Here is a 25340-nt window from a genome sequence, read left to right as displayed (position 1 = left end):
ATAATTTTCTTCCCCAGTTTTTTGCTGCCCTAGAATTATTTAAATCTTTGTTATTAGAGTTTCTGTAGCTTTGATACAGTTTCTTTATATTTCAAACACCAATTTCAAGTTTTTCTTGAACACAGTTGGGTTTCTTTTGTTATCTGTATAACTTTTATATTCAGCTTCACAGTAATAAACAATTGACATCATCGTTGTTGTCTGAGAAACTTGTATATTAAATCTGACGCTAATAAACAGTTGACACCATCGTTGTCTGGGAAACTTGTATATTAAACCTGACGCTAATAAACAGTTGACACCATCGTTGTCTGGGAAACTTGTGTATTAAATCTGACGCTAATAAACAGTTGACATCATCATCGTTGTCTGTGAAACTTGTATATTAAATCTGACGCTAATAAACAGTTGACATCATCCTTGTCTGGGAAACTTGTATATTAAATCTGACGCTAATAAACAGTTGACACCATCGTTGTCTGGGAAACTTGTATATTAAGTCTGACGCTAATAAACAGTTGACATCATCCTTGTCTGGGAAACTTGTATATTAAATCTGACGCTAATAAACAGTTAACATCATCGTTGTCTGGGAAACTTGTGTATTAAATCTGACGCTAATAAACAGTTGACATCATCATCGTTGTCTGCGAAACTTGTATATTAAATCTGATGCTAATAAACAGTTGACATCATCGTTGTCTTCGAAACTTGATATTAAATCTGACGCTAATAAACAGTTGACATCATCCTTGTCTGGGAAACTTGATATTAAATTTGACGCTAATAAACAGTTGACACCATCGTTGTCTGGGAAACTTGTGTATTAAATCTGACGCTAATAAACAGTTGACATCATCATCGTTGTCTGTGAAACTTGTATATTAAATCTGACGCTAATAAACAGTTGACATCATCCTTGTCTGGGAAACTTGTATATTAAATCTGACGCTAATAAACAGTTGACACCATCGTTGTCTGGGAAACTTGTATATTAAGTCTGACGCTAATAAACAGTTGACATCATCCTTGTCTGGGAAACTTGTATATTAAATCTGACGCTAATAAACAGTTAACATCATCGTTGTCTGGGAAACTTGTGTATTAAATCTGACGCTAATAAACAGTTGACATCATCATCGTTGTCTGCGAAACTTGTATATTAAATCTGATGCTAATAAACAGTTGACATCATCGTTGTCTTCGAAACTTGATATTAAATCTGACGCTAATAAACAGTTGACATCATCCTTGTCTGGGAAACTTGATATTAAATTTGACGCTAATAAACATTTGACATCATCGTTGTCTGTGAAACTTGTATATTAAACCTACTAATAATACACCACTGCATGTAAATATTATAATTAACTTAAAATTCACTCCTTAGAAACATGCATAGGAACTTTACAAGCATTATTCTAAATGATATAAATGTTATGTTGCTGACCAAATCAGATGTTTCAGACAACCATCTGGTATTATGAAACTAGCAAATCAGGTGTTTTAGACAACCATCTGGTGTTATGAAACTGGCAAATCAGATGTTTCAGTCAACCGTCTCGTATTACGAAACTGGTAAATTAGATGTTTTAGACAACCATCTAGTATCATGAAACGTTTGTTAAGTGACTGGACATGTGAAGTGGGAAGAGTCACGTACCTAATATAATGAAACATATTTACATTTTTAATATAATATAATGAAACATATTTACATTTTACAAATATGTTTTTCGAATATTCAAAAAACAAACATCAGAAACAACTCAGTTTCATCATTTCAACAGAACATCACTTGCACAAACCGCTTCTCTCTCTCTTGTCGAAACGTCTTATCCATTTGATACGCTTATCCTTCCATTTAATAACAATCGTCCTTTTACTGAAGCTAAGTCCCGGTCTCTTCCTTCTGCCTGTGTCCTTACCTAGAAGTGAAAGATGGAAAAAAATTCCATTTCAAATGATAGTGAACCATACATATAGTCTGCATTAATGTTAAATATAAGTCGTGTATATTAATTTCAAATCAGTTGGACATAGTATTAACCTTCACATCAGATCAGTGTCTTAAAGTTTTAGTATTAGACACAAAACTCTGATAGTTACCGAGAATGAGGTATGACTTCCTTATAACAAGTTCTGGACACTTGCAGTTGGTGTTCCTCACTCTGACCCAAAAGAATATGGTACCTCTTCTTAGAACTATAGCTCCATGCTTCCAAACTTGGATAATATTAAGAGTGAAGCGTAGCCACCTGTTGCTATACCTCTCGCTTGTCAAGACAGTAGCCAAGATAGCTATACCATACACAGACAAATTTACACAACTTACAAACACAGTACACAAACATATCTAAATGATATATGAGCTCTTACCCCCATTGAAATCACTTAAAGATTATTACTTGAGAATAACTTCATTTCTTTATTCAATCCAAACCATTTGAGTTCTTTGAGAACAATCTTTATTTCGCTATCCTTGTGAACACTGTTTAATCATTAACAAAGTGTTCCGTTTTTTCATAAATAAATTAAGGCTGTAATATACCAAGAGTGTTTTAAAACAAACCCACGATGATAAATTTAACCGCAATAAACACCCTACGGTTTCAATATATGATCATTATTTTAAAACAAACCCGTGATCATTCCCAAGCAACAATAAACATCATCTTTACTCAAGTATCATATTAAATCGAAGAGGTAATTTAATTACTAAAAAAAAATTGAAATTCTTACAAACTCTGCTATTAACCCACATTTAAATGTGACACCGTTTGTAAACTTTAAACTGCAAACGTTAACCCTACCAGAAGACATCAAAGTATTTGACAGTGATCTACAAACATCAAAAGATGTTCATTAAATGTCAGAAGCTTTCACACTCAGTGAAAAAACAGCAACTCTCTTTGAACAAAACTACAAATAGAAAAGGTTAAACAACTACAACCACACATTAGTAAGTTGCACTGAAGGTCTACAAATGTCAAAACATCAATAATGATATTTGTAAGCATACTTCACCACAGACAGAGTCAGTAGAAATAATGCTATAATACTAGGATCGCTGTTTTTTGGAATACTTCACCATAGATAATGTCAGTAGTAATAATACTATAATACCAGTATCAGTGTTTGTACGAATACTTCACCATAGACAGAGTCAGTAGTAATAATACTATAATACCAGCATCGCAGTTTATAGGAATACTTCACCATAGACAGAGTCAGTAGTAATAATACCAGTATCGCTGTTTGAAGGAATACTTCACTCAGTAGTAATAATACTATAATACCAGTATTGCTGTTTGTAGGAATACTTCACCATAGACAAAGTCAGTAGTAATAATACTATAATACCAGTATCACTGTTTGTCGGAATACTTCACCATAGACAAAGTCAAAAGTAACAATACTATAATACCAATATCACTGTTTGTAGAAATACTTCACCATAGAAAGAGTCACTAGTAATAATACGATAATACCAGTATCGGTGTTTGTAGTAATACTTCACCAGAAACAAAGTCAATAGTAATAATACCAAAAACCAGTATCGCTGTTTGTAGGAATACTTACCATAAACAGAGTCAGTAGTAATAATACTATAATACCAGTATCGCTGTTTGTAGGAATACTTCACCACAGACAGAGTCAGTAGTAATGATAATATAATACCAGTATCGCTGTTTGTCGGAATACTTCACCACAGACAAAGTCAGTAGTAAAAATACTACAATACTAGTATCGCAGTTTGTAGGAATACTTCACCATAGAGTCGGTAGTAACAATACTATAATACCAGAATCGCTGTTTGTCGGTATACTTCACCATTTTGTCGGTAGTAACAATACTATAATACCAGTATTGCTGTTTCTAGGAATACTTCACCATAAAATGAAGTAGTAACAATAATATAATACCAGTATCACTGTTTATAAGAATACTTCACCATAGACACAGTCAGTAGTAATAATAACATAATACCAGTATCGCTGTTTGTGGGAATACTTCACAATAGACAGAGTCAGTAGTAATAATACTATAATACCAGTATCGCTGTTTGTGGGAATACTTCACCATAGACAGAGTCACAAGTAATAATACTATAATACCAGTATCGCTGTTTGTAGGAATACTTCACCATAGACAGAGTCAGTAGTAATAATACTATAATACCAGTATCTCTGTTTGTACGAATACTTCACCACAGACAGAGTCAGTAGTAATAATACTATAATACCAGGATCGCTGTTTGTAGGAATACTTATCATAAACAAAGTCAGTAGTAATAATACTATAATACCAGTATCGCAGTTTGTAGGAATACTTCACCACAGACAGAGTCAGTAGTAATAATGCTATAATACTAGGATCGCTGTTTGTAGGAATACTTACCATAAACAGAGTCATTAGTAATAATACTATAATACCAGTATCGCTGTTTGTAGGAATACTTCACCATAGACAGAGTCAGTAGTAATAATACTATAATACCAGTATCGCTGTTTGTAGGAATACCATAAACAGAGTCAGTAGTAATAATACCATAATACCAGTATTGCTGTTTGTTGGAATACTTCACCATAGACAGAGTCAGTAGTAATAATACTATAATACCTGTATCGCAGTTTGTAGGAATATTTCACCATAGACAGAGTCAGTAGTAATAATACCATAATACCAGTAACGCTGTTTGCAGAAATACTTCACTCAGTAGTAATAATACTATAATACCAGTATGGCTGTTTATTGAAATACTTCACCATAAACAGAGTCAGTAGTAATAATACTATAATACCAGTATCGCCGTTTCTAGGAATACTTCACCACAGACATGTCAGTAGTAATAACACTATAATACCAGTATCGATGTTTGTAGGAATACTTCACCATAGAAAGAGTCAGTAGTAATAATACTATATTCCAGTATCGCTGTTTGTAGGAATACCTCACCAAAGACAGAGTCAGTAGTAATAATACTATAATACCAGTATCGCTCTTTGTCGGAATATTTCACCATAGACAAAGTCAGTAGTAATAATACTATAATACCAGTATCGCTGTTTATAGAAATACTTCACCATAAACAAAGTCAGTAGTAATAATACTATAATACCAGTATCGCTGTTTGTAGGAATACTTCACCATAGACAGAGATAGTAGTAATAATACTATAATACCAGTATCGTTTTTGTAGGAATACTTCACCATAGAAAGAGTCAGTAGTAATAATAATATAATACCAGTATCGCTGTTTGTGGGAATACTTCACAATAGACAGAGTCAGTAGTAATAATACTATAATACCAGTATCGCTGTTTGTGGGAATACTTCACCATAGACAGAGTCACAAGTAATAATACTATAATACCAGTATCGCTGTTTGTAGGAATACTTCACCATAGACAGAGTCAGTAGTAATAATACTATAATACCAGTATCTCTGTTTGTACGAATACTTCACCACAGACAGAGTCAGTAGTAATAATACTATAATACCAGGATCGCTGTTTGTAGGAATACTTACCATAAACAGAGTCATTAGTAATAATACTATAATACCAGTATCGCTGTTTGTAGGAATACTTCACCATAGACAGAGTCAGTAGTAATAATACTATAATACCAGTATCGCTGTTTGTAGGAATACCATAAACAGAGTCAGTAGTAATAATACCATAATACCAGTATTGCTGTTTGTTGGAATACTTCACCATAGACAGAGTCAGTAGTAATAATACTATAATACCAGTATCGCAGTTTGTAGGAATACTTCACCATAGACAGAGTCAGTAGTAATAATACCATAATACCAGTAACGCTGTTTGCAGGAATACTTCACTCAGTAGTAATAATACTATAATACCAGTATGGCTGTTTATTGAAATACTTCACCATAGACAGAGTCAGTAGTAATAATACTATAATACCAGTATCGCCGTTTCTAGGAATACTTCACCACAGACATGTCAGTAGTAATAACACTATAATACCAGTATCGATGTTTGTAGGAATACTTCACCATAGAAAGAGTCAGTAGTAATAATACTATAATACCAGTATCAATCTTTCTAGGAATACTTACCATAAACAGAGAGAGTACTAATAATACTATAATACCAGTATCGCGGTTTGTAGGAATACTTCACCATAGACAAAATCAGTAGTAATATTACTATAATACCAGTATCGCTGTTTCTAGGAATACTTCGCCATAAAATCAGTAGTAACAATACTATAATACCAGTTTCGCTGTTAATAGGAATACTTCGCAATAAACAAAGTCAATAGTAATAATACTATAATACCTGTATCGCTGTTTGTAGGAATACCTCACCAAAGACAGAGTCAGTAGTAATAATACTATAATACCAGTATCGCTCTTTGTCGGAATATTTCACCATAGATAGAGTCAGTAGTAATAATAATATAATACCAGTATCGCTGTTTGTCGGAATACTTCTCCAAAGACAGAGTCAGTAGTAATAATACTATAATACCGGTATCGCTGTTTGTAGGAATACTTACCATAAACAGAGTCAGTAGTAATAATACTATAATACCAGTATCTGTGTTTGTAGAAATACTTACCATAAACAAAGTCAGTAGTAATAATACTATAATACCAGTATCGCAGTTTGTAGGAATACTTACCATAAACAGAGTCAGTAGTAATAATACTATAATACCAGTATCGCTGTTAGTAGGAATACTTCACCATGGAGAAAGTCAGTAGTAATAACACTATATTACCAGTATCGGTGTTTGTAGAAATAATTACCATAAACAGAGTCAGTAATAATAATACTATAATACCAATATCGCTGTTTGTAAGAATACTTCACCATAGAGAAAGTCAGTAGTAACAATACTATAATACCAGTATCGCTGTTTGTCGGAATACTTCACCATAGACAGAGTCAGTAATAATAATTCTATAATACCAGTATTGTTGTTTGTTAGGATACTTCACCATAGAAAGAGTCAATAGTAATAATACTATAATTCTAGTATCGCTGTTTATAGGAATACTTCACCATAAACAAAGTCAGTAGTAATAATAATATAATACCAGTATCGCTGTTTGTCGGAATACTTCTCCAAAGGCAGAGTCAGTAGTAATAATACTATAATACCGGTATCGCTGTTTGTAGGAATACTTACCATAAACAAAGTCAGTAGTAATAATACTATAATACCAGTATCGCAGTTTGTAGGAATACTTCACCTTAGGCAGAGTCAGTAGTAATATTACTATAATACCAGTATCACTGTTTGTAGGAATACTTCACTATAGACAAAGTCGGTAGTAATAATACTATAATACCAGTATCGCTGTTTGTAGGAATACTTACCATAAACAGAGTCATTAGTAATAATACTATAATACCAGTATCGCTGTTAGTAGGAATACTTCACCATAGAGAAAGTCAGTAGTAATAACACTATAATACCAGTATCGGTGTTTGTAGAAATAATTACCATAAACAGAGTCAGTAATAATAATACTATAATACCAATATCGCTGTTTGTAGGAATACTTCACCATAGAGAAAGTCAGTAGTAACAATACTATAATACCAGTATCGCTGTTTGTCGGAATACTTCACCATAGACAGAGTAAGTAATAATAATTCTATAATACCGGTATCGCTGTTTGTAGGAATACTTACCATAAACAAAGTCAGTAGTAATAATACTATAATACCAGTATCGTTTTTGTAGGAATACTTCACCATAGAAAGAGTCAGTAGTAATAATAATATAATACCAGTATCGCTGTTTGTGGGAATACTTCACAATAGACAGAGTCAGTAGTAATAACACTATAATACCAGTATCGCTGTTTGTGGGAATACTTCACCATAGACAGAGTCACAAGTAATAATACTATAATACCAGTATCGCTGTTTGTAGGAATACTTCACCATAGACAGAGTCAGTAGTAATAATACTATAATACCAGTATCTCTGTTTGTACGAATACTTCACCACAGACAGAGTCAGTAGTAATAATACTATAATACCAGGATCGCTGTTTGTAGGAATACTTACCATAAACAGAGTCATTAGTAATAATACTATAATACCAGTATCGCTGTTTGTAGGAATACTTCACCATAGACAGAGTCAGTAGTAATAATACTATAATACCAGTATCGCTGTTTGTAGGAATACCATAAACAGAGTCAGTAGTAATAATACCATAATACCAGTATTGCTGTTTGTGGGAATACTTCACCATAGACAGAGTCAGTAGTAATAATACCATAATACCAGTAACGCTGTTTGCAGGAATACTTCACTCAGTAGTAATAATACTATAATACCAGTATGGCTGTTTATTGAAATACTTCACCATAGACAGAGTCAGTAGTAATAATACTATAATACCAGTATCGCCGTTTCTAGGAATACTTCACCACAGACATGTCAGTAGTAATAACACTATAATACCAGTATCGATGTTTGTAGGAATACTTCACCATAGAAAGAGTCAGTAGTAATAATACTATAATACCAGTATCAATCTTTCTAGGAATACTTACCATAAACAGAGAGAGTACTAATAATACTATAATACCAGTATCGCGGTTTGTAGGAATACTTCACCATAGACAAAATCAGTAGTAATATTACTATAATACCAGTATCGCTGTTTCTAGGAATACTTCGCCATAAAATCAGTAGTAACAATACTATAATACCAGTTTCGCTGTTAATAGGAATACTTCGCAATAAACAAAGTCAATAGTAATAATACTATAATACCTGTATCGCTGTTTGTAGGAATACCTCACCAAAGACAGAGTCAGTAGTAATAATACTATAATACCAGTATCGCTCTTTGTCGGAATATTTCACCATAGATAGAGTCAGTAGTAATAATAATATAATACCAGTATCGCTGTTTGTCGGAATACTTCTCCAAAGACAGAGTCAGTAGTAATAATACTATAATACCGGTATCGCTGTTTGTAGGAATACTTACCATAAACAAAGTCAGTAGTAATAATACTATAATACCAGTATCGCAGTTTGTAGGAATACTTACCATAAACAGAGTCAGTAGTAATAATACTATAATACCAGTATCGCTGTTAGTAGGAATACTTCACCATGGAGAAAGTCAGTAGTAATAACACTATATTACCAGTATCGGTGTTTGTAGAAATAATTACCATAAACAGAGTCAGTAATAATAATACTATAATACCAATATCGCTGTTTGTAAGAATACTTCACCATAGAGAAAGTCAGTAGTAACAATACTATAATACCAGTATCGCTGTTTGTCGGAATACTTCACTATAGACAGAGTCAGTAATAATAATTCTATAATACCAGTATTGTTGTTTGTTAGGATACTTCACCATAGAAAGAGTCAATAGTAATAATACTATAATTCTAGTATCGCTGTTTATAGGAATACTCACCATAAACAAAGTCAGTAGTAATAATAATATAATACCAGTATCGCTGTTTGTCGGAATACTTCTCCAAAGGCAGAGTCAGTAGTAATAATACTATAATACCGGTATCGCTGTTTGTAGGAATACTTACCATAAACAAAGTCAGTAGTAATAATACTATAATACCAGTATCGCAGTTTGTAGGAATACTTCACCTTAGGCAGAGTCAGTAGTAATATTACTATAATACCAGTATCACTGTTTGTAGGAATACTTCACCATAGACAAAGTCGGTAGTAATAATACTATAATACCAGTATCGCTGTTTGTAGGAATACTTACCATAAACAGAGTCATTAGTAATAATACTATAATACCAGTATCGCTGTTTGTAGGAATACTTACCATAAACAGAGTCAGTAGTAATAATACTATAATACTAGTATCGCTGTTAGTAGGAATACTTCACCATAGAGAAAGTCAGTAGTAATAACACTATAATACCAGTATCGGTGTTTGTAGAAATAATTACCATAAACAGAGTCAGTAATAATAATACTATAATACCAATATCGCTGTTTGTAGGAATACTTCACCATAGAGAAAGTCAGTAGTAACAATACTATAATACCAGTATCGCTGTTTGTCGGAATACTTCACCATAGACAGAGTAAGTAATAATAATTCTATAATACCAGTATTGTTGTTTGTCAGGATACTTCACCATAGAAAGAGTCAATAGTAATAATACTATAATTCTAGTATCGCTTTTTATAGGAATACTTCACCATAGAGTCGGAAGTAACCATACTATAATACCAGTATCGCTGTTTCTAAAAATACTTCACCATAAAATCAGTAGTAACAATACTATAATACCAGTATCACTGTTTATAGGAATACTTCACTATAGACAAAATCAGTAGTAATAATACTATAATACCAGTATCGCTGTTTGTAGGAATACTTACCTTAAACAGAGTCATTAGTAATAATACTATAATACCAGTATCGCTGTTTGTAGGAATACTTTCCATAAACAGAGTCCGTAGTAATAATACTATAATACCAGTATCGCTGTTTGTAGGAATACTTCACCATAGACAAAGTCAGTAGTAATAATATTGTAATACCAGTATTGCTGTTTGTCGGAATACTTACCATAAACAGAGTCAGTAGTAATAATAGTATAATACCAGTATCGCTGTTTGTCGGAATACTTCACCATAGACAGAGTCAGTGGTAATAATACTATTATACCAGTATCGCTGTTTGTGGGAATACATCACCATAGAGGGAGTCAGTAGTAATAATACTGTAATACCAGTATCGCTGTTTGTAGGAATACTTTACCATAGGTGGAGTCATAATAATAATACTATAATACCAATATCGCTGTTTGTAGGAATACTTCACCAAAAAGAAAGTCGGAAGTAATAATACTATAATACCAGTATCGCTGTTTGTGAGATAACTCACCATAGGCAGAGTCAGTAGTAATAATATTATAATACCAGTGTCGCTGTTTATAGTAATACTTCACCATAGACAAATTTAGTAGTAATAATACTGTAATACCAGTTTCGCTGTTTGTAGGAATACTTCATCATAAATAGAGTCAGTAGTAATAATGATATAATACCAGTATCGCTGGTTGTCGGAATACTTCTACAAAGACTGAGTCAGTAGCAATAATACTATAACACCAGTATCGCTGTTTGTCGGTATACTTCACCACAGAGTCGGTAGTAACAATACTATAATACCAGTATCGCTGTTTATAGGAATACTTCACCATAGACAAAGTCAGAAGTAATAATACTATAATACCAGTATCGCTGTTTGTAGGAATACTTACCAGAAAATGAGTCAGTAGTAATAATACTATAATACCAGTATCGGTGTTTGTAGGAATACTTACCATAAACAGAGTCAGCAGTAATAATACCATAATACCAGTATCGCTATTTGTAGGAATACTTCACCATAGACAGAGTCGGTAGTAATAATACCATTATACCAGTATCGTTGTTAGTACGAATACTTCACCATAGGCAGAGTCAGTAGTAATAATACTATAATACCAGTATCGCCGTTTCTATGAATACTTCACCATAGACATGTCAGTAGTAATAATACCAGGATCGCTGTTTGTAGGGATACTTCACCATAGACAGAGTCGGTAGTAATAATACCATTATACCAGTATCGTTGTTAGTACGAATACTTCACCATAGACAGAGTCAGTAGTAATAATACTATAATACCAGTATCGCCGTTTCTATGAATACTTCACCATAGACATGTCAGTAGTAATAATACTATAATACCAGTATCGCTGTTTGTAGGAATACTGCAATACAGATATAGTCAGTAATAACAACACTATAAAACAAGTATCGCTGTTTGTTGGAATACTGCAATACAGATATAGTCAGTAACAACAATAATTGTAAGTCGATAGTAACATTTAATATTCCTTCTATTCTGACTGTTTTTTTTTCCCTTGTTAATAACTATTATATACAACTTGCTTTGATTACTATGGTTTAAAATAAATATTTATCTATTTTCATATTCTGCTCCAATGTTGTTTGTCATACTGTATATTAATTATTTTTATACAGTGTAGATAATTTGAAGAAATGTAATAATAATAGAGAATTTTTTTCGATTTATAAGATACATATACGAACGGTACCATAATTACAGGAAAATCAGAATCCAATAATAAGGTTTATTATCAGGTGTTGGAGATAAAACTGTAGTGTAGCGAACCAGTATAAAGATGCAGACTGTGGCTTGTTTACGGTAGGACGTCACGTATGTTGAACCAATAGACGTTTGTCGAGGGTACTGAACCAGCGATAGGACTTAAAATGTTGTGACTTAACAAAAGAATGTAAATTGTATTTACTTTACGGATGAGTTCACTGTATATTGATAAAAGGTAGAATTAATATATTTAAAACTGTATTTGTGTTTCTGAAAGTCATTAATATGAATAATTGTTTTAATTTTGTACTTTAAAGAATGTTCAAACAAAAAGGTTTGTCTTTTCTATAATTTTGACTACACTACTTCTTCCGTCAGGTCTTACCTTAGTTTTGACTACAGTATTTCTTCTGTCAGGTCTTATCATAGTTCTGACTACAGTATTTCTTGTGATTTGTTTTGCCATAGTTCTGAGTACAGTATTTCTTGTGATTAGTTTAACCATAGTTCTCACTACAGTATTTCTTGTGATTCATCTTACCATAGTTCTGACTACAGTATTTCTTGTGATTCGTCTTACCATAGTTCTGACTACAGTATTTCTTGTGATTCATCTTACCATAGTTCTGACTACAGTATTTCTTGTGATTAGTTTAACCATAGTTCTCACTACAGTATTTCTTGTGATTCATCTTACCATAGTTCTCACTACAGTATTTCTTGTGATTCGTCTTACCATAGTTCTGACTACAGTATTTCTTGTGATTCATCTTACCATAGTTCTGACTACAGTATTTCTTGTGATTAGTTTAACCATAGTTCTCACTACAGTATTTCTTGTGATTCATCTTACCATAGTTCTCACTACAGAATTTCTTGTGATTCGTCTTACCATAGTTCTGACTACAGTATTTCTTGTGATTCATCTTACCATAGTTCTGACTACAGTATTTCTTGTGATTAGTTTAACCATAGTTCTCACTACAGTATTTCTTGTGATTCATCTTACCATAGTTCTCACTACAGTATTTCTTGTGATTCATCTTACCATAGTTCTTACTACAGTATTTCTTGTGATTCATCTTATCATAGTTCTGACTACAGTATTTCTTGTGATTCGTCTTACCATAGTTCTGAGTACAGTATTTCTTGTGATTCGTCTTACCATAGTTCTGACTACAGTATTTCTTGTAATTTGTTTTGCCATAGTTCTGAGTACAGTATTTCTTGTGATTAGTTTAACCATAGTTCTCACTACAGTATTTCTTGTGATTCATCTTACCATAGTTCTCACTACAGTATTTCTTGTGATTCGTCTTACCATAGTTCTGACTACAGTATTTCTTGTGATTCGTCTTACCATAGTTCTGAGTACAGTATTTCTTGTGATTCGTCTTATCATAGTTCTGACTACAGTATTTCTTGTGATTCGTCTTATCATAGTTCTGACTACAGTATTTCTTGTGATTTGTTTTACCATAGTTCTGATTACAGTATTTATTGTGGTTCATCTTACCATAGTTCTGACTACAGTATTTCCTCTGATTCACGTGTCTTTTTCTCTTTCTACACTGCCCACATTTACCTGAAACACAGAACAAAAATTTCACTCTGACCATACTTAACTGAAATAAGACACCAGTGTGTGGGTGAATATTTAATGCTCGGCAGTACATACAACCTGATTATTTCAGTTTCTTTGTTACAACACTGTGTTCGATTACAGAAAAACAATTTGAACATACTTTGAAAAGTGTTTATTTTCTCCTATATCTACCAACAGTTCTGCTACCAGAGAGGATTCTAACATCCAATCTCACTAACAAAGGTACTGGTTATGTTATAATAGAGGTTTCTAATATTCAGTTACACCTATGTGTAGTACTGTTGATATAGTAACACAACTCTTAAGATACGATAACACAATTTTATGTGAACATACTAACATACATCTTTAATTATTTTGATATAGTAATATATATCTATGTTATTTTTATACAAATATAATAGCACCTACCTCTAGGTTTTCTCTTTAGTTGAGTAATAATATCAGTCCTAGGAATTTCTAAAGAAAAAAATAATATTTTAAATTATTTTTTTTTAGAAATCGAAGTAGTTTGTGGAGTTGATAAATCAAGTTAGAAATATTTAAAAAACACCGGAAAAGAACAGCAGAGAACTCTGGTGAGAGAGACTTACACTAACGCATTGATCACAATAAACGATTGAACCATAAATTATGGAAAAGTTTACCAGCCGATGTAAGATGATTGGACTCGTTAATGTAGAGACTGCATTCATTGTTGGCCACTTCTGTTTATTAGTGAATATGGTGTATATCTCGTGATATCAAAATTCTTTACGTAATAAGTTAGTATTCGAAATGTTTTAAGTAGCAGTTCACTTAGTTATAGAATAGTTAACTTGGTATCAGAGAGTACAGATCTGGACAGTTAATAAATGTAGAACGAGGGAAGTTTCACACTCATGACCTTTTGTAGAACGGCGGTTTACTCATCGGTCAGAGTGCATTTAAATATTTTACCCCTTTACAGGGGGAAGGGTGTGCGTGTTTGTGTGTTTTTTCTTATAGCAAAGATACATCGGGCTATCTGTTGAGCCTACCGAGGGAAATCGAACCCCTGATTTTAGCGGTGTAACTCCGGAGACATACCGCTGTACTAGAGTGGGCTCGGATGAAGGGAAGTGTAATATGTAATATTATAACATTAGTTAAGAACTCTTTCTTAGTATTAGATATGTAATTATTTCAAAGTACTTCTTTCAGTGAAATTCGGCGTAGAGCAGTTTATGACATCATAATGTCTTTCAAACACAGTTAGCAACGTCAGGAATTCTGTCTCAAACATGGTTAATTACGTCATTATTTCTGTCTCAAATACAGCTGCTGACGTCATGATGAATGTATCAGTAATATTCATGATGACGAGAAGCTAACTTGAAATAAAAACGTCTATATATAAACAACACAAAAAACACCTTCACACGTTTTCCAGCATTGGAAATGAAATAGACACTAACCATAAAAAACGCCCAGATGTGAAGTAGGGAAACAAACACAAACAAATGAAAAATCCAAGTAGCCCTACTTACACAACCAAAACCAAAACTAAACCAATATAAAGAAACACCTTTATACCGATACTAGTTAATAACCTAACATCCAACCACAACACTTCCTACAATGACGTAATGGTTTTCAGTCTCGTCCCTAAGACACGTGTCCGTCAACGGTTACATTCAAACTCTTTCTTTGTGAACATGAAGATGACCTAGGAAGGTCGAAACATTGTTCTCTGCTAATCAATAAAAGTGTTAATACCCATACTCACCGTCTTAAGAGTACGCTGTATAAGTAAAAAACAGTGACGTCATAACTTCTGTTTCACGAGCAGTCATATAACAAACATTTATAACAAAGTTTTCTCCAAGCTTTTACTTTCGAAAATGTTTTTTGTTCTGAAATATGGCTTGTCTGAAGTACGTTTGGTGACCTTGTAGACTTGTTTCCAAACATGTTTCGTGATGTTATCACGAGTAACCTTAACAAAAGTTAATTTAGATAAAAACAGCAAAACAAACTCACGTTTACAAGCTCTGTGGTCGGTAATCGGCTTGTTGTTGTCACGGTAGTAGCCGTCTTTACAATAATGGCAGTGGCGACCAGCTGTGTTGTGCCGACATCTGAAACAAAGTCCACCAGAGGTCCGGCCTGACAACTTGTATAACTCTATGTTAAACCGACACTTCCTGGCATGGAGGTTACAGTTGCAGGCTACAAATAGGAAGTATGCATCTTTAAACTGAACTATTTGTGTATCTGTGTGTAAACCAGCCATGTAGGTAGAGTAACCCACTTCAGGACTGCATTTACACCAGCTAATAAACTAAAACAACAAACTACACAAATTAAATGAGACAATATACAGGAGCATTTATCACTGACGTGACACATTAGAATGTTCATAAAGCGGGTGACTCACAGTACTAGGTCAATCCTGATGTTACACCTTACAATAGTGAATATACTGGAGTGACACATTATGATGTTTATAAAACGAGTGACTCACAATATTAGGTCAACCCAGATGCTACACGTTACCATAGTGATTATACTGGAGTGACACATTATGATGTTTATAAAACGAGTGACTCACAATATTAGGTCAACCCAGATGCTACACGTTACCATAGTGATTATACTGGCATCTACCTTTTACAGTAAACTCAGAAATAGATAATAATACTTTAAAACACTGACAGATGGTAAAGTCAGAGTGTTGGCCACGTCACATTACGTTAACTTTTTTTAAACATCTCAATTCACGGTGCTTTAAACAGTTTGGAACATTAACGTTGAACATTTCGAAACAATAAAAACAGTTATTAGTCACAACACCTTACTTGCAACCCTTTGTTTGCAAATACAAAGACTCTACTGGTTCTTTCCTGAAGCTGGTCTTTGTAACTTTCATTAACTGAGATATTTCGAAAAGAAACGAAAAGGAAGCCAAACGTTTCCAGTTTATCTTGACAAGAGTTCAATCGAGCTTTGACACCTAGGCTATATTTAGATTTAGGCTACAAAGTGAGATTTCCATTCTTACTAGGAGTCACACAGATATAGGCTATAAAGTCAGATATCCATTTTTACTGGAAGACACTCAGATATAGGCTATTAAGTTAGATTTCCATTCTCACTGGAAGACACTCAGATATAGGCTATAAAGTGAGATTTCCATTCTTACTGGGAGATACAAAGATATAGGATATAAAGTGAGATTTCTATTCTTACTGGAGATACACTAATATAGGCTATAAAGTGAGATTTCCGTTCTTACTGGGAGACACACAGATATAGACTATAAAGTGAGCTTTCCATTCTTTCTTGAGACACACAGATATAGGATAAAAAGTGAGATTTCCATTCTTACTGGGAGACACACAGATATAGGCTATAAAGTGAGATTTCCGTTCTTACTGGGAGACACACAGATATAGTCTATGTAGTGAGATTTCCGTTCTTACTGGGAGACACACAGATATAGGATAAAAAGTGAGATTTCCGTTCTCACTGGAAGACACACAGATATGGACTATAAAGTGAGATTTCCATTCTTACTGAGAGATACAAAGATATAGGATATAAAGTGAGATTTCTATTCTTACTGGGAGACACACAGATATAGGATATAAAGTGAGATTTCCATTCTTACTGGAGATACACTAATATAGGCTATAAAGTGAGATTTCCGTTCTTACTGGAAGACACACAGATATAGACTATAAAGTGAGCTTTCCATTCTTTCTTGAGACACACAGATATAGGATAAAAAGTGAGATTTCCATTCTTACTGGGAGACACACAGATATAGGCTATAAAGTGAGATTTCCGTTCTTACTGGGAGACACACAGATATAGTCTATATAGTGAGATTTCCGTTCTTACTGGGAGACACACAGATATAGGCTATAAAGTGAGATTTCCGTTCTTACTTGGAGACTCACAGATATAGGCTATAAAGTGAGATTTACGTTCTTACTGGGAGACACACAGATGATGGATATAAAGTAAGATTTCCGTTCTTACTGGGAGATACACAGATATAGGCATTAAAGTGAGATTTCCATTCTTACTGGGAGACACACAGATATAGGCTATAAAGTGAGATTTCCATTCTTACTGGAGACACACAGATATAGGCATTAAAGTGAGATTTCCATTCTTACTGGGAGACACACAGATATAGGATAAAAAGTGAGATTTCCGTTCTCACTGGAAGATACACAGATGTAGACTATAAAGTGAGATTTTCATTCTTACTGGGAGACACACAGATATATACTATAAAGTGAGATTTCCATTCTTTCTTGAGACACACAGATATAGGATGAAAAGTGAGATTTCCATTCTTACTGGGAGACACACAGATATAAGCTATAAAGTGAGATTTCCGTTCTTACTGGGAGACACACAGATGTAGGATATAAAGTGAGATTTCCATTCTTACAGGAGACACACAGATTTCCATTCTTACTGGGAGACACACAGATATAGACTATAAAGTGAGATTTCCATTCTTTCTTGAGACACACAGATATAGGATAAAAAGTGAGATTTTCGTTCTTACTGGGAGACACACAGATGTAGGATATAAAGTGAGTTTTCCATTCTTGCTGGAGACACACAGATATAGGATAAAAAGTGAGATTTCCATTCTTACTGGGAGACACACAGATATAGGATAAAAAGTGAGATTTCCGTTCTCACTGGAAGATACACAGATGTAGACTATAAAGTGAAATTTCCGTTCTTACTGGGAGACACACAGGTATAAGCTATAAAGTTAGATTTCCATTTTCACTGGAAGACACACAGATATATTCTATAAAGTGAGATTTCCATTCTTACTGGGAGACACACAGATATAGGCTATAAAGTGAGATTTCCATTCTTACTGGGAGATACACAGATATAGACAATAAAGTGAGATTTCCATTCTTACTTGAGACACACATATATAGGATATAAAGTGAGATTTCCATTCTTACTGGGAGACACATAGATATAGGCTATAAAATTAATTTCCATTCTCACTGGGAGACACACAGATATATTCAATAAAGTGAGATTTCTATTCTTACTGGGAGAGACACAGATATAGTCTATAAAGTGAGATTTCCATTCTTACTGGGAGACACACAGATATATTCTATAAAGTGAGATTTCTATTCTTACTGGGAGACACACAGGTATAAGCTATAAAGTTAGATTTCCATTTTCACTGGAAGACACACAGATATATTCTATAAAGTGAGATTTCCATTCTTACTGGGAGAGACACAGATATATTCTATAAAGTTAGATTTCCATTCTTACTGGGAGAGACACAGATATAGCTTGTAAAGTTATGTCTTCCCTTAATTTCATGATGAAAATGGACAACCTATATCAACAAGTTCGTATTACCTCGTCTTCCCTCATTCTACTGTAATTTGTTATTATAAACTTACACCTCTTATTGTTGCCATGACATTGTAGGAAAAGTTTAAGTAAAAATATTTCAGTTGTAACCTCACCGATGTTCTGGAATTAAGTACTGGTTTTTGTTTGTACTAAAACTGTATAACAAGAGAGACTCGTCGTCACGAGTACGACAGATTATTTCTTTCTGTACGGTTTTTTTTGTTTCGTCGAATCACGTGGTGAGTCGGTGGTCAACTAATGGACTTACAATGCTAAAGTCTGTAATTCTATTCCTAGTAATGGACAGACCGCAAATATTCTATTGTGTTGCTGTAGGCTAAGAAAATGACATTAACTGTATTTCACCGATAACTGACAAATAAATAGTTCAATCAGTTTCGACAAAATGGATTCTTTTAAACATTTAATCGAATCACCATTAACGTCTCGTATTCCGTGAGGATGATGAATGGATAGAAATTAAGACCATTCTTGTCATGTCGGCCATTGTAGGTCTGTACTTTACTTATATATGTAATAAGTGTAGAAAACGTTGAACTGTAAGTTTACAATTATAAACAATGTTTATCTAATTTGTAAAGTTTAAGTATTTATGGGCTAAACAGTATCAAGTTAATGTATTCTCCAGACGACTGGTATTAAAACTTTAATTAATATAAAGTCAGAGGAACGTCATCTTCAAGTTCACATCTTTAATTTTAATTAAAGTTTTAATACTAATAGAGTTCATTTTTACCAAACTCGACTCCCACAAACTCAACACAAAAATAATTTTTCAAGTCTTTTCTGTTTGTTTTTGAATTTCGCACAAAGTTACTCGAGAGCTATCTGCGCTAGTTATCCCTAATTTAGTAGTGTAAGACTAGAGGGAAGGCAGCTAGTCATCACCACCTTCTGCCAACTCTTGAATTTAGTAGTGTAAGACTAGAGGGAAGGCAGCTAGTCATCACCACCCTCTGCCAACTCTTGAATATAGCAGTGTAAGACTAGAGGGAAGGCAGCTAGTCATCACCACCCTCTGCCAACTCTTGAATTTAGTAGTGTAAGACTAGAGGGAAGGCAGCTAGTCATCACCACCCTCTGCCAACTCTTGAATTTAGTAGTGTAAGACTAGAGGGAAGGCAGCTAGTCATCACCACCCTCTGCCAACTCTTGAATTTAGTAGTGTAAGACTAGAGGGAAGGCAGCTAGTCATCACCACCCACCGCCAACTCTTGAATATAGCAGTGTAAGACTAGAGGGAAGGCAGCTAGTCGTCATCACTCACCGCCAACTCTTGGGCTACTCTTTTATCAACGAATAGTGGGATTGACCGTACATTATAACCCTCTCACGGCTGAAAGGGCGAGCATGTTTGGTGCAACGGGGATGCGAACCCGCGACCCTCGGAGTACGAGTCGCACGCCTTAACATGCTTGGACATGCCGTGCCCAGGTCTTTTCTACCACCCAGACTGTCCCAGACTAAGGGTAGCACAGAACAAAGAATGATGACGTATTAAAGCGGCTGTTGGACGTTTATTCAAGCCGATTTCTTCATTGACTTGAACAGTTAGACGACTGTATTTTGAACACTGAACAACAAATATATCAAGTGAAACATGAAAAATGGTTTTAAAATATTATTAAGCATTGTTTTGTTGTTTGTTGTTTTCAGCTTAAAACAAATTGATTCTTTCTGAATTATGTTAATTAACCAAACCAAGCATTACTTTGGAACAAATCATCTTACTTAGCAGTATTCGCCAATGCTTTATAAGGATTTTTCAGTCAACTTTTACAAGACTACAAAAAGATTATTTTAAAATAAATTATGTTAATTGTTGAAATAAATATCCTGAGAACACAAGGGAAAGCAAAATCCACGAACAATTTATGTTTGAGAAGAAAGACTTCGAAGGTGCCTGTCTCCGAGAGAAGAATTCTTAGTCGTTAACCAAACACTTAGTGCCAACTTAGGGTGTAGTATGTTGAACACCTTGGGCTGCTTCTAAGCCTTCTGTGTAAGTTTCAGTAATGTGTTAGTGATTTGATTACCCAACGACACTAGTCTGACTATATTAAATAATGGGCATTAGATTAATCAGTCATTTAAAAATACTGTTAAAGTTTTAACAAATTCTTGTGAAGATTTTAGTTCATTGTAAGTTTTAACAAATTCTTGTTGTGAAGATTTTAGTTCATTGTAAGTTTTAACAAATTATTATGAAGATTTTAGTTCATTGTAAGTTTTAACAAATTATTGTGAAGATTTTAGTTCATTGTAAGTTTTAACAAATTATTGTGAAGATTTTCGTTCATTGTAAGTTTTAACAAATTCTTGTGAAGATTTTAGTTCATTGAAAATTTTGTATTGTTAAACATTTCATTGCTATTATTGAAACTTTAACTCAATATAAATAAATCATTAATTCTTTATTGTGAAGTTTTAGCTGCGTATTGTGAAACAAATGTTTCATTATGGAGCTTTCAGCTCAATGTAAGTGTAATATTAAATATTGTATTCTTTGTTTTTAATTATACACTTTGAATATTATTACTGTTTGTACTACGTTTTAAATATGTGTTTGGGAAAAGAATCTATACTTTAGATTAACATATCTAAGGTTGTGCTCTAAAAGTGAAATATGTAAATAGGGATTGTGAAACACAACGTACCTTCAACCATGGAACTGGAGTTCCAAAGTAATAACAGTTAAAATAGTCTAATGAACGTGCTCTTTTAAGATGTATGTGTTATCTGAATAACAATTGACGTTTTCTTTTCTTATTACCAAGTGTGTGTAAATTTTTTCATGTCTGGAATCACAGAATGACTCTGTCAAAAATAAATTTAGAGGTTAACTAAATAGATTGTTACAACATTAAGAATGTTTAAAACTCCATATCTCGAGCTAGTTTACTAGAAAATTAAGTGACTTGGTTTGTCACGTTGTCACATCCGTGACAACTGGAACAAGCAGCTGAGAATATGTAACCTCACTTACTGAACGGAAGCCAGCATGTTACAAATGTAATTAATATGATAGCAAAACATTTTACAAGATCAATGGGGACTATATGTCCTGGTTTGCAACTCTCTTAGAAGAAAAACGAGAAAAGATCGGTTCTAACACATCAGTGATTACTGTTGATAGAGTTATGGACGATAAAACCGTATTAAAACATTGCTAAAAAGGCCTCACTTCAACCACAACCCGCAGAACCACACCTTTCAGCCGTCAGGTGGTTCATGCTAAATCAACTCTGTCATAGATCATTACATAAGCATGTAACATGTGCAGGAAAAAGCACACAGTTCAGATGTTCTCTACCTATAATTCTTTAGACGTGAAGTGACAAACGAATAGGGGTCATCTAAGACTTCTTCCCAAACCACAAAAGGAACTGACAAGAACATATCTACCAGATGACCAATAAAACACACGGGAGGAAATGACAAGAACATGTCTACCAGCTGGTCAGTAAACCACACAGGAGGAACTGACAAGAACATGTCTTCCAGATGACCAATAAACCACACAGGAGGAACTGACAAGAACATGTCTTCCAGATGACCAATAAACCACACAGGAGGAACTGACAAGAACATGTCTTCCAGATGGCCAATAAACTACACAGGAGGAACTAACAAGAACATGTCTTCCAGACGACCAATAAACCACACAGGAGAAACTGACAAGAAGATATCTTCCAGATTACCAATAAACCATAAAGGAGGAACTAACAAGAACATGTTTTCCAGATGGCCAATAAACTACACAGGAAAAACTAACAAGAACATGTCTTCCAGATGATCAATAAACCATATAGGAGGAACTGACAAGAACATGTCTTCCAGATGGCCAACAAACCACACAGGAGGAACTGACAAGAAAATGTCTACCAGATGGCCAATAAACCATACAGGAGCAAATGACAACAGCATGACTCCCAGATGGCCGTTAAATTAGTAACCCTGTATAAAAACGCTTGTTAAAATTTGGTTCAGTTAAATGGCTACATTAGTAGCCGACAGCGTTTTGTACCAAATTGTATGAGAAATTTATAGCACAGGAAACAACATGGTAAAGACCAATCTTTAAAAAGTTTTGTAAATAATATATGTCACAATATAGGTGGTTTAAACATTGATAGAGGTTAAAGACACTTTACAAGAATGACTGTTGCATGTATAAGTAAGCCTAAGTAGTATGTTTGGAGCATAAAGAAATAGAAGCAGTGTTACGTCATCGAAACATAATACACTTACAGCGAGAGTTTATAAATAGCTTTCAAACGACAGCTTAGACACCAACCGCAAAGACATAGGCGGCTCTTTGGTATTTGTTAGGCACCTGGAATCCAAAAAATAGAACCAGTGAAATATGATCCCTGTAATTATAGGGAATAAAACGTTTTGTTCTGGAGAAAGTTAAACGCAGCTAGTTATTTTAAATATAGCTATTGTCATATCGTGAAATTATTAACTCTATTGTAGTCGTCTCACAAACAAAAAATTGGTTTTATATTGTAGTTGACTGACAGGCAGTACATTTCTTCTGTTTCTCTGTAGTCATCTGACAGAGAATAAAGAACATTCAGAACATTTTGTCCAACTTTACAGTAGCTTTAAGTAAGAAAGCATGGAGGACAGCTTTCAGTAAGCTATGTAACCCTACTGGCTTGCATTATAGAAATATTGTTAAAAATTTTAATTTATTAAATATCGCTGTGGTTTAGTTATTGTTTGTTTGTGTAAACTTATTGATATTAATATCGTATCGTTTTTTCTTTTTTAATTATTTTGAGTTTGAGTTAATCTAGTTCCTACCTTCAGTTAATCTATTCCCTTATATGAGTTTATTTATTTTCTACCTTGAGTTAATCTATTCTTATCCTGGTTTAATCCATTGCCTACCAGAATTATTTTATTTTTACCTTGAGTTAATTAATCTATTCCCTACTTTGAGATAACCTATTCTCTTGCTGGGTCAATGTATTCCCTACTTTGAGTTAATGTGTTCCCTATCTTGAGTTAATCTATTTTATAACTTGAGTTAATGTATTCACTATCTTCAGTTAATTTATTCATATACTCATTTAATCTAATCCCTACCTCAGTTGATGTATTCCATACTTTGTGTTAACATACTCCTTTCTTTGAGTTAATCTATTCCCTACCTTTACATAACGTATTCCGACCTTGAGTTTATTTATTCTCTAGTTTGAGTTAATCTTATTTTTACCTGAGTTAATCTATTCCAATCCTAAGTTTAATCTACTCACTGCTTGAGTTAATCTATTCCATACAATAATTCACCTATTTCATACCTTGAGTTAATATGTTCCCTACTTTTATTTAATCCATTCCATACTTGAGTTCACCTATTTCCTTCCTTTAGTTATGTATTCCCTATATCCAGTTAATCTATTCATTACCTTGATTTAATATATTCCATACCTTGAGTTAATCTACTTCATACTTTGTGTTAACCTGTTCCCTTCCTGAGTTAATCTAATCCCTACCCTAACTTAAACTACGCCAATTAATCTATTCTTTGCGTTTATTTTATCTATTCCATTTCTGGATTTAATTTATTTCATACCCGAGTAATATTTTTCCTACCTTGAGTTAATCTATTACCTATCTTTAATTAACCTATTCCATACCTTGGGTTAATTTATTCTTTGTCTTAAATTAATTGGCCTACCTTGGGTTAATCTATTCCCTACTTTTAGTTAATTATTTTATCTGAGTTAATCTGTTCCATACCTCGAGTTAATTTTTTCCATACTTTGAGTTAATCTCTTGATGTCGAGAAACCAGTAGTAAAATTGTATGTCAAGACGACTGGTATGGGTAACACACCGGTGGCTAACCACATCAAACTAATATCTGGGTTAGAGAGAACTATACAATAGAATTAACGACATTTGGTTCGTGCCCACACTGAGTCATGCTTACAAGTCTACTGAGTTCAGATATGAACTGTTATTATTAGCTTCTCTGTCAAGAAGCACAAAGATAGTTTTTATTTTACTTCTGAATCTCCTAACTATCACCCTCCTCCTGTGCAATTCGATTTTCTTTCACGGAACTGTTCCATAAGTGATTCGCCAAACACTGCATCAGAACTGAAAAGCTGAATTGTTTGGCAAGTGAACCACCAAACACTGCATTAGGACTGAGATATTGAACAGTTTTGACAACTGAAC

The 25340-nt window shown here is 33.7% G+C and overlaps 1 pseudogene across 1 annotated transcript in view; it reads right to left on the bottom strand.

Moving 5' to 3' along the window:
* Positions 1-791: 791 nt before the first annotated feature.
* LOC143236562 (netrin-1-like) overlaps positions 792-25340 on the bottom strand; it is a 35765-nt pseudogene continuing 11216 nt past the window's right edge. Inside the window, exons 2-7 of the transcript XR_013019585.1 lie at positions 15742-15930; positions 14152-14199; positions 13651-13719; positions 2110-2301; positions 1809-1928; positions 792-1663 (exon numbers count right to left, since the gene is read on the bottom strand). The product of XR_013019585.1 is annotated as a netrin-1-like (transcript). The remainder of the gene's footprint in view (positions 1664-1808; positions 1929-2109; positions 2302-13650; positions 13720-14151; positions 14200-15741; positions 15931-25340) is intronic.

The sequence above is a fragment of the Tachypleus tridentatus genome, chromosome 13 (assembly GCF_004210375.1).
Source record: "Tachypleus tridentatus isolate NWPU-2018 chromosome 13, ASM421037v1, whole genome shotgun sequence".
In the NCBI taxonomy this organism is placed as follows: Eukaryota; Metazoa; Arthropoda; class Merostomata; order Xiphosura; family Limulidae; genus Tachypleus; species Tachypleus tridentatus.
This window is presented reverse-complemented; position numbering and strand designations above follow the sequence as displayed.